Source organism: Mycetomoellerius zeteki, unplaced genomic scaffold (genome assembly GCF_001594055.1).
Source record: "Mycetomoellerius zeteki isolate Tzet28-1 unplaced genomic scaffold, Tzet1.0 scaffold667, whole genome shotgun sequence".
NCBI lineage: Eukaryota > Metazoa > Arthropoda > Insecta > Hymenoptera > Formicidae > Mycetomoellerius > Mycetomoellerius zeteki.
This window is the reverse complement of record NW_017257683.1, coordinates 167752-180161: the sequence shown is the minus strand read 5'-3', so window position 1 is coordinate 180161 and position 12410 is coordinate 167752. Positions and strand designations below refer to the sequence as shown.

General features: G+C 35.2%; 1 protein-coding gene across 1 annotated transcript in view; it reads left to right on the top strand.

Annotated features, from left to right (window-relative positions):
• LOC108728930 (uncharacterized) overlaps positions 1-12410 on the top strand; it is a 33266-nt gene that overhangs the window by 20059 nt on the left and 797 nt on the right. The window lies entirely within an intron of this gene.

Sequence of the window (12410 nt, the reverse complement as noted above, 5' to 3'; positions counted from 1 at the left end):
GAGCGTCGTATTTGACAAAACTGTGTTATCGCATATTTTGCCAAATGTACTTTTGCGTTTTTTCAAACACTAAATGTACTTTTGCGTTTTTTTAGACGCGCGAAACAAATTCTAAATCGATAAGATAAAAGTACTAAAAACACAGTTGCTATTTTTGCGCTGCTGTATAGACTATCCGAAATTGCACTAAATGCATTAAAATAAGTTTTATGTAAAACATGACGCAAAATGTGATATCTACAGTGTACATGATTCGCTAAAAATTTGTGCGTGGGAGTTTAAACGCAGCAACGGTTTATCTTCGTCGGGAATGTCAGGATTGTGACAAGTGGACAGCCTACACGTGACTGCCGACCATTCACTTGCGAATGACGCGCTCGTTCGCGAATTTTGCGTTGACCAGAAAATTTGGAGAATTCTCTATTTTTGCACGAAGGAATATTTTCAAATATCCGTTTACGATTAGTCGAACTGCGACTAATCGTAATATGTATAGAGCTACATTTTTGTATAACTTGCAATTATTAATGATTAACAATACTCCATACTTATGAAAATTTATCAACGATTTTTTTATTTCATCGAGTTAAAGATAATATTTTTCTTTTTGTTTTCTTTATTACTTTATTTCTTTTTGGTGATTTTATAGTCTATTGCATACGAGCAAAATGCTGTATAATTTTTACAATTTGTTGACCGTCTCTATGCAATTGCGCAAAGATAAAAGTGTGTATGTTGCAACAGATAATAATTCATGCATTTATCTCTTTTTTTACCGACTGACAAATCGTCATCTGCTTTATCGACGGCACCTTTATCGGTGGTTTCTTATCCATCGGTGTGTAAATCCTTTTGTCGTAAGCTCGTTTCAGAAGATGGCAGTACCGTTTCTTCTCATGAATGAAAAATTTGCATCCTGTAGGATTGATCTAGTTATTTGAATCTCTAACAAACCTACACCAAGCTCGATACACTACGGACATTCATATGCACTTATGCTTGTATTAGGGGTCTTATTTTCAAAAAATATTGCATACAAAAATACTGAGAAAATCTATAATATACGTAACATTTAAGAATAAAGCAATTTTTACTCTCTCGCTTTTAAAGAAACAAATAAAAAGGTTATTTTTATGTTTTATTTTCCTTTAAAGAATTGAACATTTTTTTATTCCATATACCTAAATGAAGAGATGTAAATTGAAAAAGCATATAGAAATTTTTAAAATAAAGGCAATTGATGTAGAAGAGAGAAGAGAGAGAGAAGAGAGAGAGTATATAAATTTTATTTAAAAATCTCTAATTTATACGTAATCCTTTCTATATATTAAATTAGATAAAATATATAGAATCAATATTATATAAAATATTATTAATCTTTCATTATAATTGCGCGGCGTGATAACAATTTTATTAATTGCATTAAAGAGAAACTGTGTCTTTAATTCAGTTTCTCAATTCGACATCGTTTGTAAGTTTTTATCATTAGCCTTTCATCTGAATGTGACTTACGATACATATTCATTATTCTCAACATTGCGGAATGCATTATCATCACTCGGAATTGTATCAATCTGACGCTGCCCTCAGGGTTCAGTAGAAACACACGATCACATATTACATAATAAATCTCGCGTATGACATTCGTTGCAAGACAAGAAAACCCGCGAATCCAGTTTCGTCGATGAAATCGATTGAGCAATAAATTAAGATCATTGCCGACAATCACACAGAACATATATTTTCTATAAGAGAATTTAATTACTGTAAACCGGATTCAGTCTAGTCTCGATATATCGAAACATTCTTATTCGTTTTCGTGCTTTTTCTTATGGATCGGTAAAACAATGCGCATAATTGAAAATCGTGCATTGCATAATCGCGATTTCTCCTCCTTCTTTTTTTTCATATTTTCCTCCAACAGCTCAACGACATTGCACTGTATGTACAAAATGAATTCTCACGCTGCCAGTCAGCTAGGAATGATTAATTCGACGACAAGCATCCTTCGAACTCCTTTTCGAAGGCGGATACGTTCGTAACTCCCCGTTGTTTTTCATTAAATCGTTCCTGAATAGTCATATATTGTTTCTGCGTGATTTAAATGTATTAGCGACCTTTAATTGACGCGCATTGCGTTATCGATGAGTACCGGGGAATGTATGTAGGCTCAAATCGATGACGTTAAGCCCAAGATACAATGCGAGGGAATAGCGATAGCGATAGGAATAACACGATTTCAATCTATCAGAAATCGGATACATCGGAATACACAGTTTTTGATAGGTTGAAACTATATTATTCCTATCGCTATCGCTATTTCCTCGCATTGTGTCTTGCGGGCTTTACGCTTATCTGAATGTGATGACACCTTCCTCTATCGAGACTCATCCTATATTCGCGTGAGAAAAGAAAAGCGTCATTTCCATACTGATTGATCGCTTATATTTTTCTAGTTTCCTTACTATATACTTGTCGATACATTTTATAATGCTATGATGCACGCAAAGGCAAGAGAATGTTTAGCGGAAAAAACAGCCTTGCAGCTGTTGTAAAATTCTTTAATATTATTTAGTCTTGCCCTTAGTTTTTTACGAGATCTAACTATATGAATTAATCTTATCAAAGAATCAGATGCAAGGTTGTTTTTTTCTGCTGAAAGCAGCCAATATACCGCTGTGTCAGAGAGACTTAACCGACGCGTGCCGTTCATTGACGTCATTTTATCGATCGATTTTCTGATTAATTTTCCGATTGTCTGAGAAATTGATATGGTGTAGGAGCACGTAATCTCCGACAAGGTGCACATGTGTGATGGCGAGCTGCATTTACGCAGATACGTACTGATCGTATTGAATAAATGATGACGAGTTCCTGAATTGCTTAATAACAGTGTCGCTACGGATTGCGATAATTAAATCCATGACGCCTCATAACCGTCGCCTACTGCTATTAATAATTATCCGTTGATCAACTCAACCTTTCTTATTGCGAGTTAAGTTCGTTTGCAGCAACCTCGTTCCAACTAAATCAAGTGTGAATCAGCTCAAATCATAACATAATATAACTCAATTTTTGTGAATTCATTTGACTAATTGTAAAGAAAAGCATGCTCGGATTTGATGTTGGCTTATTAATTTTTCTTTTCGAAAATAGTTTTTTACACGAAGAGAAAAAATTTGTTACGAATGCTAATCCTATGTCATAACAGCAAATTTCATTTGCAAATATAGGGATCATAAATTATTTACAGGTTAATAAATATTTATTCTTTTTTATACTCGTGTTACAAAAATTATTTGCAACAAATGCAAAATATTTGTCAAATATTCAAATTTGCTATAAACAACAAATAAATTTGACATTTAAATTTTGCAATCCCTTTGTATTCATATAGCAAAATCATTTTTCTCAGTGTATTTTTAATTTAAGCTTACGTAAAACGAGCACAGGCCATACACGCATTTAACGCTATTTTAATTATTCTTGTAATAATCTAAGACTAGGGATGATTGATCACTTTGGGAAAAATAGAAAGACAAAACATAGTTTGCTCTATAATGCAACTCCGCATAGAAACATTTGGATGTGCGACGAAAATAGACAAAAGTTTTACGTAATCCTATGTGTGTGTATGTGTTGATTGATGAGCGTGATAGATGTTATTCATTCTTATACATAGTGACACAAGTCTAAATTGTTGCATCGCACATCTGCGATTCTTTGTCAATTTTTTGCAATGGAAACGCACCCGACTTGAGTGTATTAATTTCAATACTATGAAAATACTGTAAAAATTAAAGACACGGAATAATAAGTTAGTATATTTAAAAAGTTAATCATTTTAATTATTATTGTATCTGATTAATTATAATTATAATTAATACATAGTATAGCCAACTATTTATTATATTGATGATTATTAATTTATGCAAAAAGAAAAATTAAAATTTTTTAATTACTTTAAAATGTGGAATATTTAGGATTTTTAACTATAATATAATTTTTTGCGTATGAAATTTATATATAAAAAGAAATAGATATGATAGAAATTTATTAATGCTGATTATTCCAGAAAAAAGTATGGTATAATCTTTGGCATATTAATTTTATATGTAAGAAATAGATATGATAGAAATTTATCAATGCTGATTCTATCAAAAGTTTGTGGACAAGAGACTCGACGAAAAAAGAGAAGAGAGGGTTTCCCGGAAAGAGATAAGTACGGGATGCACGACTCGTCACATAAGCATAAACACCGACGATTTTAGCTCATCATACTCAAATATATTTATCTTACGCGAGAACATCCATCAACCGAGTCGTTAATCGGTCCATATTAATCGGCGAACTTAAACATGTCTATACCTATTTCGTGGATATATCTTTGTTAGATTTTTTTATAAACTTTATCGTTCTGATATTGAAGAGCTAAGTATTTCATTTAATTCTCCAGCCTCTTTGATCATAATGGCAAATCTTTCCGCTTGTCTTATTTTCTCTACACTATGCAAGATATTAGATAGATCTGACAAAGAACAGGCATTTAACATTCCCATGATCCTACGCTTCCAATAAATTACAAGGTCGTAACTAATTGATGGAAGCTGGTGTATTGCGAACGAGATTTTGTAATTCATTAGAGCGAAACAATCATAAGATTGTTATTATTATAGGATGGAGATGGAAATATTGAAGAGCCGATCGAGATTCGAATTTGGGATCCTTCGAATTGTCTAATACTTAGCATGCTATTCCACGTGATTGCTCCATTATTATTCTCGTAATTATTCTGATCTCCTATTAATATTTAATAGCATTAAAACCGTAATCGCATTAGTAATTGCGGATTGGATTACGATTGTAATTGGCAATTACTTTTCGACCACTCACAATTCGATCAGCAATCGCTACACTGAAAAAAAACCTATTAAATCTCAATACATATTTCTTTGAATAGTCCTGAAAATAAACATTTACTTAATAAAAAGTAAGTAAATATTTACTTAATAATATTTCCTTAATATTTAATTAATAAAAAAATGATAGTTAAAAATCAAATTAATTGTTTTTATATCAAATAAATATATGTTTATCTTTAGTAAATATTTACTTAAAATTATTCAAATAAATATTTATTAAAAATGTAATTTTTTTGTGTAATGTGATTACTTGCCGATTCTCTCCGAGATATCATATCGGCTTAAATTTAGTATATAATTATGAATATTTAATAATTATATGTATTTTAATCCTTTTCTGTACGATAAGCCTATCTGAAATAATCTTTGATGTCAAAACTTATCGCGACATCTAAATTAGCGGTCTATTCGCATATCCAACAAAGATATTTTATATTCTGTCAGCGACGTTTTTCAGTCATGAATCATTGAAAAAGACATCGTTTGCAGTAATTGCTGCGACAGATTAATGCGATTCGGAAGCTACAAAGTCCCATCAATTTACCGTTGCTGTAATTTCGCGCGGTATTTTCTTCATTTTTTTTTTGTAAGACATAAAGAAATATGTCATTAACGCTGCGTGGGCTAAAGATTCTAATCGCGAAATATAGAAACTAAATGACGAAAAGGCACCCATAAGGATGATTGATTCGAGCAGCGGTGATTCGAGCCTCGTGGCTCGGCGACGATACCCGCCGGCAGAAACTATTGAGCATGGCCTCTTATTGCCATCCAACCCTCCGCGTACCGACCTATTTCCGGCTAAAAATAGCCAATAGAATGATTGTCGCTAAAACGATGTCCACTCGACCGCGGCGTGTCGCGATTAATTGTAAGTGCGAAGGCGCCGTAACGCAATATCTCGTGCCACCTTTGGCTGCCTCCGTGTTCGAATCTTGCACCTCCTACCGCTTGAGTCGCCTTCAAATAAGAGAGAAAATATTTCAATGATTGGAATTTAATAATCCTCGTAAACGAGAACGATTGAATTGCAATGGAAGTTACAGTGATTTCACCGCTGGTATCTTTTATGTTACGTTCATAAATTTCGTTCAGCTGCTTGAAATTCTTATTTCTTTTGCATTACTCATTCAAGGTGTTGAGGTATAATTTATTATGTGACGGCTCATAAGATTTGCACCTTGCATTCATAAATAGGAAGTTGTTCTCGACAGAGCGATCGCGGATTTCTTTCGTTTTCAAAGCATAAATTATCTTCAATGTGAATCTAATTTTGCAAATGAATTCGCTTTCGATGCTTGATGTATTTTCTTAATGATAAGATTAAGACCAACGTTATCAACCCGATATCTCACACAGAATGTTTAGTTTCGACTCTTTCAAGTCTCACGAATGTTACCTCTTAATATTTACGTGTATTTAATTTCACACTGTGAAGCTATAGTAAAGATTTTTAATTTTTTGGATATTTTAATTCTTATTAAATTTCAAAAATATACTTAATGCAACTACCGTTTAGATTTCCTATTTCTAGTTATGTATAATTATTATTGATCATTTTCTGTGATATTTTAAAGATATGATGCAAAGATCGTCAACTTTTTATAATCGGTTTTGTCACGGACTGAATTGGAAGTTTTGCGTGCGGCGCCCGTGAAATTCTCCTCTTACTTAGCCCGCAAAAATGGCTCTAATTTGCGACGATAAGTAAGAGGAAAGTATACCAGGAATCGATTTTGCAATTTTTACGTTTACGCAATTCGATTAAAATGGAATGTTACACGTGTAAGAAACGTCACGGCGTCCGATCGCGCTCGACAAGGTTCGTCTCGCCGAGGGAAAGTATTAAAAGAAAGTTCATACACACGGCAATTAATCTCCTCTACGCTTCGTCGAACGGTAGTTAAGACGAGGTTAAGTCGGTTAATTGTTTAAGAATATCGCGTGTCCGGTAAGCCGGTTTTTCCGCGAAAAGCAGATTCTGATCGTCGAGCAGCGAACACAAGGGTTAACCCCGTTAATAAGAAACGGGTTCTTTTACAAGCGCAAATTCGTTACGGGAAGACGCGTGACAATACGTTAATTGCCTCCAAAGACTTGCAAATACGCGCAGAAATAATTATACCTGTAAACTATAGATAATAAAGCATTTCAAGGATACAAAGAATACATACATTAAGACAGCGACAGATTAATTGTCATAGTTGTTCTTGTTATGCCAATCGCACTCGATAAAAGAATTAAATATTAATTACATTCATTACGCTGAGTATTCTTCTTATTATACGTGGAAGTAGCAAATTACGAAAGTTGGAAATTGAAAAGAATGATAGTTGCGATTTAATCGCAACAGCGTTGTAAGTAAAGTTTTAATTGCATAAAATTAATCAGACTCGTCGCATCAAGGAGATAAATAACTGCAATCATATTTTAGTTATCATATTAATCCGCAGTATCGAATGCATGACGCAACGAAAAGTAATGTTACATGTTGCAACTGGGACCAAGTCATTGCACCGCGTAAAGATCTGTAGCTTGTTATAAATTATGATCGGTCATAGGAAAATTTAAATATGTAAAGTCAAGTTAAACTAAATCTGACTACGTTCTATAAAGCGCACGATACGCATGATGTATCATTTTATTTTTGCTTAATTTGCTAAAGAACAAAGTTAAAATGATACATCATGAAATCTGAAAGTCGGGTATCTGAATTGTCTTGAAGGTGCAGAAAAGGAAGACCGCGATTACGTAAAGCGGCGCGATTCTTGGTCCAAAATCGTTTCGACATCGCGAGAATATATGATGGTGGTAGTAAAGAGAACGTGCCAATTTTCCGTCGTAGAAATTGTACATACGCACGAGATAAGATATCGAGATTAAAGCGGATGATCGAATCGAAAATAGGTAAAGTGCAATCTAATCACGATATGTCCTATTTTGTTAAACGAGGGCGCAATTATCCGCTGATGAGTAATATTCATACAGCTATTTCATCTTTTGTCCCTCAGACAATTTGTACTTTACGGTGAACAATTAAACAAATGTCAAGCATATGTGCATACGTATTCACCACCGTTTAAAATAATGTAACTAGCAACCTATTTATCCACAAGAAACGTGAGAGGAAAGCTCATGTGATGATTCAAAGTATTATAAAAAGGATTATATAACAATATGATTGCGCAATAATAGGCAAGCTGTGTGCATTTCTTCTATTTGACCGTCACGATTTACGTCGATACGATTATTATCACGTCGCGCGAATAAATAATATGGTGGCGAAAAGACAATTAACATACAATATTATTGACTACGGTAAATAGTGATGTATTCATGACAGTTCAACAGTCGCGATTGTAACATTTTGTCGTAATTAATTATCCTTCTTTCGGTGTATAGTTGATGTAACCTTGAAGTACATTTTCGCTTACTGTCAATGAACCGTGGCAAATGGCCTACTTTTTATCTGCACGAAACGAATTATCGTTTTGGCCGTGTTCCGATATACACTGCCAATATTGAATCTATAGTATACGTAACGTGAATTATATTTTCAGTACTGGCAGTACAGTCTTTGTCACAGCCTTTCGCGAATTTATACTTTGTTCCGTGTCGAGCGAATTTATGGACTCTTCGAGAGAAAGGAAAAAGATCCTCCGATTGCTGTAATAATTTTTTCTACAGCTAAGTAGAACGGTTCCTTAAACACATATACTGTATTTAAACGTCACTTCCGAAACTCACTTCCGTCAATTATGCAGAGTTCTCAACAATTTCGTACGATTCTGCGATACTTTCACTATTTGCGCCAGCGATCGACGTCACAGGTACCAATAGAGAAATTATAAATTTAGACGTCAGAGCTCGGTTAACGTTTACGTATGTGTTTTTTATACGTCTTGACATTTTCCTATCCGTAAGAAAGTTCTAATAATATCCTTATACAATTTTACTTGGGGTATTAAAAATAATTGAACTTATGAATGTCAACGGGGACGATTGCAAGAGATCCTGCAATTTTAATACTTAGGTCGGTTGGTCGGTATTCATCCGTATTAAGAACATCTAAAGTAAAATCTTAAGACGCCAATACGATTCTGTGACCGGTATTTATAATTGGATCTTATATTTAAGACCATCTTAAGTGCAGTCTTAAAAAGCCAATCACAGGCTGGTATTCATAGTCGGTTCTGATTTCAATCAGAGAGCCGCATTAGCGTCTTAAGTAATGTCTTAAGACGCTAATGCGGCTCTCTGATTGGTTCATGATACCTCAAGGCTGAACTTATGACAGTCTTAAATTTAAGATCTGACTATGAATACCGGCCACAGAGTAGTATTAGCATCTTAAGACATTACTTAGAACAATATTGAAATAAGGACCGACTATAAATACCGACTTGTAATAGGATTATGAAATTTTATTACTGCACTTAGAACGGTCTTACATATAAGAACCGACTATGAATATAAGCCTTAGATTTATCGCGAGGCGTGTCAAAAATGATATCTAAGATTTCACGCTCGGATATCTAAACTTATATCCCTTCTATCTTCTTCCCAGCAAATCTCAGACGCTCATCTTTCACGGTCGAAAATGCGCATCCGAAAAATTTCGCTCACGCGTCTACGATAGCCGCGATTCAGTCCTCGGTCATTGTCACCCTACCGTCCGTCTGCACGCAACGGATCTGTTTTCATTCTCCGAAACGCGCGCCAGCAGCAGCAGCAGCAGCAGCAGTCTCTCCTGGATCCGGATCTCTCTCGCTCGACTCCTTGTTTCGCGAACGCATTTGAAATTTGAATCCGGCGCGGGGTGTGTGTCTCACGTCGACCAATCGACAAGGCTGTCACGGTGTTATGGTCCAATCGGTGATCGCGCTGTCGGAGGCTCGACTCGTACACGGCGTGACGTAATGCCATTTAAAAGGCGAGCCGCGTGGGACGCGCGAATCAGTCGCACGACGCACGTTGCACCGTGTGCATTGCTGGAGCTGTGGCATCGTCGGATTCCCTTCGGCAAGAAAGAGAAAGAGAGAGAGAGAGAGGCTAGTGCATTGTCGTCGTGTCCCTTCCCTCCCTTCCTCTTTCGCTCTTCCTCTTCTTCTTCTATCGTTTCTCCTCTGCTTCCCGGTTCCTCTTCCCTCGGTTCCATCTCACGTATGCCGGAGGTTTCATCGTCCAGCATCGGTGGCTACAATTAGACCAGGCACGAGATCCCGTTGCTGATCCATTACGCTCTCGAGGGATAATTTTATGCGCGACGAGCTGGCGCGCGATCAGGAGCGGAAAGATCACGCGGGCCGAAGGAAAACCTTTTAACACAGCGGTGCCTACGTTACGACTGTCTCGCCGGGAGATTGGAAAGACACGCGAAGGTTGACTTACGTGCTTCCCGTAAGTAGTTACGCGCGCATCGCGCATCGTGACAGGAGATATACTCTAATTACAGCAATAATCGTAATTATTGATTCACTGTATTTTTATTATTTTTTTCCGAGAACCACGAATAGACGAGATTAAACATACGCGATTACTATAACTGTACTATGCTCTTGTTTGTTGTTATCTTGTAGAATTTTCCTGTGAGATTGTGACGGATTACGGCATCAGGAGGATGTGCAATGATGAAACGTATTGCTGTTAATTTGCGATTCCATATCGTTGAATCATCAATCAAATAATTGACTCCGGTACTTCATCGCGCTTCGTATATTCGGAAACGCAGTTGTCTTTTCTATTTTTGTAACATATTTATTAACCTTCTAAAGCACATGTTACTAACCTTTTAAAACATATATTTATTAACCTTCAAAAGAGCATGTAAATATCGCAGAAAGATACGATTATGTTTCTGCGATACACGTGTCGCATAAATTGCAAGATAGAATTTTATGATAGGACTTTGATTGTATTTGCATCTTCATTTCTACATTTTTAAATTGGATTTAAAATTTGATCGCTAGGCGAGAAAAAGAGAGAGAGAGAGAGAGAAGATTTTAAATTGCAATGACGCGAAATCAATCATTCGATAATAATTGTTGGCCATTATTTAATATCAACTTTATCTGCCTTCTTGATTTATACCGAGAACAAGCAGGTGACACGTATAGCACTCGTGTGTTACTCCGTGGCTAAATGTAGCCAGTGTCATTTAGGGACGGAAATAAGCGCGAGTGATGTCAATTTGGTGACCGGTATTGATAAACTTAACGACCATGTCGCTGTACACACGTTTCAATGGCGAGCGATCATGCAGAAAATAAATCCCGTCTTGAGACTTTCAGTCAGAATGCAATTGCACATCTGAAATAGTCTTATCTTATATATATTCAATTATTATCAAAAATCTTATTTAATCTTAATTTTTTTATCGTTTATTATCTATTTAAATTGAAGGATTAAATGAATATGTTACGAGAAATTTTTTTAAAACTAAATTATTAAATTTTAACAACATATAACATATATTATAACATAAGTAAATTATTAATTAATAAATATTAATTAATAAATTGAATATAATTGTTATTAAATTTGATTAATATGTATATATTAATTAGATAATTCAAACTCCAGATTAATTTTCTCAAGTTAAAGTAGTTAGATCTTTATCGTATATACATTTAATTTTTTAAATTGATCTATACATTCTATTAAATTTAATCTCGGAACTATATTTATTCACACGTAGGGGTATGTTCGGATTCTCACCCTGGGTGCTCCCCGGGTGTCATGTCAACCTGTTGTTTAACAAACAAGGATGACATGACATCCCAGAAGGATGAGAATCAGAACATGCCTTAGGTGACTCTCGTCAGTATCAGTGTTAATTAATTATGATACGTGATGTATTAATTCGCAGAACCCAAGTACAATATTTTTAATTAATACTCCGAGAAACGTTTCGAGATATTCAAGGTTTCTCGTCGAGGTCAACTTTGCTCGCGAAAAATGACGGAAACCTTGTCGCATTAAATTGACGGCTCTAAAGATATAGAAGCCTCACTTTCTTCCTTTTTATTTTATTTATTAAATCGCAACAGGGTTGATTACCTCTCACGAATTCATCGAATTATTCGCGAGTTATTCGATTCATTGCGGTAGATTCTCAGAATCGTTCCTCATTGTGGATATTTATCGATAATTGCATATCCAATGGTTTTAACGTGACTCACAAATCACAACTCGACACATAATTCAAATGCGCTGAGTGCAATTAGCTAATGAGAATATGGCGATCGATTTACTGGTTCTGATATTAAATCTATTACATATCGCTACATCGAACAACTTTACGTTTCCTTGACGTAAAAACCGCAACAAGAACCGAACAGTTATCTGTGCCTGTATTGCAAGGAACGTACTACGTTTCTCCAATTTCTGAGAGCATCGTTTATTATTCTAATATTTTGATTCGTTTTCACGAATGTATATATGGAACACACGATATACGTTGTAAAACTTCTTTATCGATACGTCTTA